At 60.4% G+C, this 6,000-nt stretch overlaps 1 protein-coding gene across 1 annotated transcript in view; it reads right to left on the reverse strand.

Moving 5' to 3' along the window:
* The window catches only part of RAI1 (retinoic acid induced 1), a 120,871-nt gene extending 116,594 nt beyond the window's left edge, over positions 1 to 4,277 (reverse strand). Inside the window, exon 1 of the mRNA XM_047833788.1 lies at positions 3,901 to 4,277. The gene's annotated coding sequence lies outside the window, so the exon portion shown is untranslated. The remainder of the gene's footprint in view (positions 1 to 3,900) is intronic.
* Positions 4,278 to 6,000: the final 1,723 nt, after the last annotated feature.

Here is a 6,000-nt window from a genome sequence, read left to right on the forward strand (position 1 = left end):
ACCAGGGAAATGCACGGAGGCAGGGATGTCCGTGGCTGAGTCCTGGGAAGAAGGCTGTGCTGTGGCTGGAGGGAGAGGAAGGGGCTTGAATAGGGCAGAGCAGGCGGGGGGGGGGGGGGGGGGGGGCGGGGGACACACCAGGAAGGGCCCCTACAGTGTGGGAAGGACCATGGACCGGACCTGCATTCAGTCCAGCAGGAGCCCTTGGAAGTTATCTGCTGAGGTTGAGAAAGATCACTCTGGTAGTGTGGACCCCGCTGGGAGGGGCAGGGTGGAGGCAGGGAGGCCAGTGAGGCCCAGCACAACCTCTTTGGCCACCATTCGTTCTGAGCTAGTTCCACCCCTCTTGGCCGAGGTACACAGGCCACGTCCGTTCCAGCCTCCAAACACTTGCTTGTGTGTTCCCTCTGCCAGGAACGCCCCTCTTCTTACTTACCTGCGCTTGAAGCCCCTGCCTCCATAAAGCTCCCAACTCTGGTCAAGACTGAATCCTAAAGCCCAACTTCTCTGTCCCACCCATCTGGGAAAGAAATTCTGCAGTGGCTCCCTCTGCTCTTCTTCACGGGGGCAAGTCTCACCCAAGATGCTGCCCCACACTCTTGCCCTTATTATCCCCGTAACACCTACAGGGTGTCTTCACCGGGGGACCTGCTTCCTGCTTGAAACCTGGCTCCAGCTCCCATGACGATGCTGGTTCCCTTGGGTATTATCTGGGTCTCAGTCACCCACCGGGCTGTGACCTTTTTGGAGGCAGGTGTACAGGGCCTCGGAAATGCTGGGTCCTTAGAAAACACCTGCTCCCTTGGGGCCGGTGAGCTTAGGCACCTTTCCCACAGAAACACTGCCCGCACTGCGCATGGCTTCACCTTGTCCCTCCCTGTGAGCCACACATTAAAAGGAGGGAGGGGGCACAACCACAGGTGGCTATCACAAGCAACAAGACAGGGGCGCCTGGGTGGCTCCGTTGGTTAAGCGTCTAACTCTTGACTTCGGCTCAGATCGTGATTTCATGCTTAGTGAGTTCAAGCCCTGCATCAAGTTCCACGCTTACAGCACAGAGCCTTCTTGGGATTCTCTCTCTTTCTCTCTCTCCCTCTCTCTCTCCGCCCCTCCCCTACTCATGCTCTCTCTCAAAATAAGTAACAAAAGATAGGACACTGAGACACAGAGAGGTAAATGACTCATTCAGTGTGTGTGTGGGGCTGGGGGGAGCCAGGAGTCAATCCAAAGCCTGGCCCCGGAGCACCTCGCCCTGTGACTTTCCAAAGACAAATGGAAAGGAAAAAGGAAGCGAAACAGTAAGAGCCTGAGATACGTTTTCATTGGGGGTAAAAGAAAGCTATATATTGGTATATATGATACATGTATATGTATGCGAGTAGCAAATCATCTAGAAGGATACATTCAAACTCTTAACTAAGGTTACCTGGGGGGGGGGGGGGGCGTTGTGGAGGACACTTTTACTTTTATTCTATATACTTCTGGGTTATTTGCATTTTTCACAGTAAGCATGAATCCACGTGTTAGTCGAGTAATTTAAAAAGGGAGAACTTGTCAGGGCCTCAGTTTATGTGTGTGGAATGAATAGAAGCCAGATTCATTTTGTTGGACTGTTTTCTTCTAAGTCTGGGTATGACCCATTGGTGGATTGTGAAATCAATTTAGTGGGCTGCAACCGGCACTAAAAAAAATTTTTTTTTTTCAAATAGGCTAGAACAGAAAGTATCCGCTCAGCAAAGTAGAGGAAAGAGTTATTTCACTCAACTTTTGTTTCAGTTTTAGATAGTGGGGTGAACAGGATTGTGACCTAACATGTACTTCTTCCTACTGGCAAGAGTTTGAAAACCATGGGTAGAGACTTGGGGGGGGGGGGGTCCTAAAAGGAATGGGGGAGGGGGCACCTGCAAGAGCCTCTTGGTCCGGTCTGAGTGGGTGAGTTCCAACTCTGGGAAGAAGCCAGAGGGGTCCCTGGTTCTTGGAAAAGCCCTATTTAGCCCACTCCAGAGTTGGCTTCTGGGGCCTGGCTCATCTCTTGATAAGACTGCTTCCCTTCAAGGCTTTTGCCTGTGAAAGGCTTGGCCAGATTTCTGGGAACGAGCCTCCCAGAGACCAGAAGGTCTGTGTTCACTCGTCTGTGGCACCCAGAGCTCCTAAGGATGCTCCTGGGGTCCCATATACACCCTCTGCCGCCAAACGGGCGGGGTGGGAAACAAGATTCTTTTCCAGCTTCCACATCCCCAGAGCCACATCCCAGGGAAGCCTCTGGAAACACAGCTGTGTGGTCAATCGGGAGGGGCCTCCACTGAGTCTGCAGCGAGGGCTGCCCCCACCCTGGGTGAGCCCGACCTGGGCAGAGAGAGAGAGAGGTCTTTATGGAGAATGGGGTGGGGGAAGAGAAGCAGAGCCCCCGGCCTGGGGCTCCCAGGGCGCTGGCGCCCCCACTTCGCAGCTCGCCTAACCCACCCCCGCCTCGCCTCCCAGGGCAGCAGACAACTAAAAAAAGATAAAATAAAAGAAGTAATTCCCCTGCTCTGACGTCAGCGCGAGGTTTTAACAGCCCGGCAGCGGCATGAAAACTGGATTGCAACCAGATGTAATGCCCTTGAATCGTCAACACACCGCTGCGTTGGAGAAATAAAAGCAGGAGGGGGGTGGAGGTGCGGCACTTTGCGTGGGAGGGGACCGTGCGGGTCCCGCGTGGGTCCTGGGATCCGAGCCTGCCGAAACCACGGGGAAGGCGCTGCGGGAGGGAGAGCTACGAGCGGGGCGGCTCGGGGCCCGGGTCCGCCATTCAGGCGCGCTGCCTCCCCTCCCCCAGCCCCCCAATAGCGCATTGTTACGCTCGGTTTTGTCCGTCCGGAGCCGAAACCCCGGCGCTCCCCGCCCCCTCTCCCCCGATCGAGGGCTTCCAAGAGGGCACAGCTCCGGCCGGCACTCCAGCCCTCGGCGTGGACTCACAGCCCCCAGAAGGGAAACGGGCTCGCTGGGAAAACGGGCGCCCCAGGAAGCTGGGGCCGCAGCGGCCTCGGGCCTGACTGATGTTTCGCTTCCCCTCCGCCCCTCCTCCGAGGCCCCCGGCGCGACCAAGGCTCCAAATGTCACCCCGGCGCCCTGACACCCCCTCGCCCCCTCCGCACTCGGCGACGCCGCCTGGCGCCCGGCCTCCACGTCTCCTCCCCGGGCCCCTGCCTCCTAGGGCGCGGGGGGCCGTGGACCCGGCCGGCTCGCCGCGCCGCTGTCCGGGGACTCGGGGCTCACGCGTCCGGTGCCCCCGACCGTGACGTCACCCCCGAAGGGCCCGTGAGCCCGGGGCCTGGCCGCGCCGGAGCTCCCGGGGCCTTAGGGCCGTTTCCTGCCCGGTCGCGGGGCCTGCGCACAGGCCCGGGCGCCGATGCCCGCGTGGGGGCACCGCGGAGACCCCCGGCGCGCCCCATCTCCCCCACGCACGGCCCTCACCGCCCCCGGCGCCCTGCCTCCCACGCCGTGCCGCACGCCAGGCCCCGAGTCCCACACGCTCAAGTCGGCTCCCCGCCCCCCACCCCGGGCGCACTCACAAAGCTCCCCTCCCGCCCCGGCGACGGGCGAGTGTCCCCCCGCGTCCCCACGCCCCGCGCGGCAGCACTCCGCGCCCCGGCGCGCACACAGCCCCGGGCCACACGCGCCCCTCGCCGCTCGCGCCCCCACGCCACGCACCGTCCCCGGGGCGGCCCTCCGGTGACCTCGCGCACCCCCACACCACACAAAGCGGTGACCCCGCGGACCCCCACATCGCGGCCCGCGGCGCGCTCGGCCCCCGAGCCCGCCTCCGTTCCTCACCCTGCCTCGGCTCCCGACGCCTCGCGCCGCCCCCACCCCGGCAGCGCCCCCCGCAGCCCCCGCGTCCCAGCGCTCCGTGCTCACCTCGGCGCCCGCGCTCACTCGGGGGTCCTGGGTCTCGCGCTGCGACTTCGCGGCCCGCAGGCCCGGGCGGCCATGGGGGTCAGGGCGCGGCGGCCCGGCCGGCCGGCGGCCAGGCAGGAAGGAGGGTGGGCCGCGGCGCCCCCTCCTCGCGCCGGCGCTCGGGCGGCGGGCAGGGCGGCCTGCTCGGCTCGCCTCTCGCCCTCGCCGCCGCCTCGCTCTCCGACTCGACTCTCCGAGCCCAGCCGCGGCGGGGGCGGCGCCCGGGGGCGCGGGGAGCCGGCGGCGCGGGGAGCGGGCCCTGGCCGCGCACCCGGCCGGGCCTGCCTGGTGTCCGCGGGTGCCGCGGGGAAATGCGATCCCCTCCGCACAGGAAGAGCGAGCGGGCGGGCGGGCGGGCGGGCGACGCGCGGGGGGAGAAGGAGAGCGAGAGCGGGAGGAAAAAAGTTCCCGGGCGGCCTGGCTGCGCTCGCTCGAGGCCCCGGGCGCCAGGTGGGCCGTGCGCGCCCCGACAGCACCCCCTGGCGGTCCGCGCGCCCCACTGCGCATCACCCCCCCCCCCCTCGCCCGCCGGCTTTGGGGGGAGGGCGCCTTGCGTGGGATCCAGGTGGAGCCCTCCCGGACTCGCACTCCCCGCCTGGGTCCTGTGGACGCCGTGGGACTGGGGGCTGGGTGACGGCTGGAACCTCGGGCGGATTTGGACTGGCACCTTGCCCTCAGATGCTTCCAGTCTCTGGCCTGGTTCCTAGGCCAGGCTCCCACCCTCGCCCCACCATCAGCCGTCACCGTGATCTCCTCTTTACAGGGTGGGAAACATTTTTGACGTCTAAACTCAATAGGTCGGACATAAATTTCTCCACTTACTGGGTTCCCGGCACCTTGCTGGGCGCTGGGGAATCAACAGAGACAAATGGTCCCAAGCTGTCAGGGAGCTAACCTCCTGTGGGGGACAGACAGACAACAAACAAATGCTTACATACCTAAAGAAGATAATTTCAGGGAGTAATGAGTCCTAGGAAGCAAATTAGCAGGTGAAGTGACAGATAGGGGCTACTTAGCTGGAAGTGAGAGAAGGAGGCCTGAGCACAGAACTGAAAAACAGGAAGGCAGCCTGCCATGAGTAGAGCCAGGGGAGGACCATTCCCAGCAGAGGGAAGATCAAGTACAAAGGCCCTGAGGCAGGAGACAGCTGGATGTGTAAAGGGCCAGGAGATAGGTGGTGGGCACACTGAAGGCAGAGCCGTGAGGGAAGACCTCGGTCTTCAAGGCTACAGAGGGCCTGGTGAGGAATTTGGATGCGATTCTGGTGCCACGGGAAGGAAGCCGTTGGCAGATTTTAAGCAGAGGAATGCTGAATAAACGAGTGAGTGAATGAGCCTGTGAACTTATAGACAATTGCTGCTCTAAAGCTTTGACTCACCAGGGCTCAGGCAGAAACCCACAGACACCTGCTCTGGGAGCCTCCCCACCAGCCCCCCAGCCTCTGGGGTCTGTTGGTCCTATGGAGGGGAGGGCAAAGCATCAGAGCTCCCAGGTGACCCGGGGCTAGTGAGGTCCCCTATCTAACCTCAGCTTCCTCATTGGTAAAATAGTGACTGTAGTAGGTACAGTGCCCTTACTCTGTGTCAGATACTGTCTTTTTTTCTTTTCTTTTCTTTTCTTTCTTTCTTTCTCTTTTTTCTTTCTTTTTCTTTCTTTCTCTTTCTTTCTCTTTTTCTTTCTCTTTTTTCTTTCTTTTTCTTTCTCTTTCTCTTTTTCTTTTTCTTCTTTCTTTCTTCTTTTTCTTTATTTCTTCTTTTTCTTTCTTTCTTTTTCTTCCTTCTTTCTTTCTTTCTTTCTTTGTTTCTTTTTCTTTCTTTTTTAAGGCTTATGTATTTATTTTGAGAGAGAGAGAGAGAGAGAGCACAAGAAGGTGAGGGTCAGAAGGAAAGACAGAATCCCAAGCAGGCTCCACACCATCAGTGCAGAGACAGAGGCGGGGCTGAGACTCACGAACTATGAGATCGTGACCTGAGCCGAGATCAAGAGTCAGCTGCTTCACCAACCGACTGAGCCACGTAGGTGCCCTGAGATACTGTCCTTCTTTGTATGGGTTGTCTCATT

Source organism: Prionailurus viverrinus, chromosome E1, assembly GCF_022837055.1.
Source record: "Prionailurus viverrinus isolate Anna chromosome E1, UM_Priviv_1.0, whole genome shotgun sequence".
Lineage (NCBI taxonomy): Eukaryota > Metazoa > Chordata > Mammalia > Carnivora > Felidae > Prionailurus > Prionailurus viverrinus.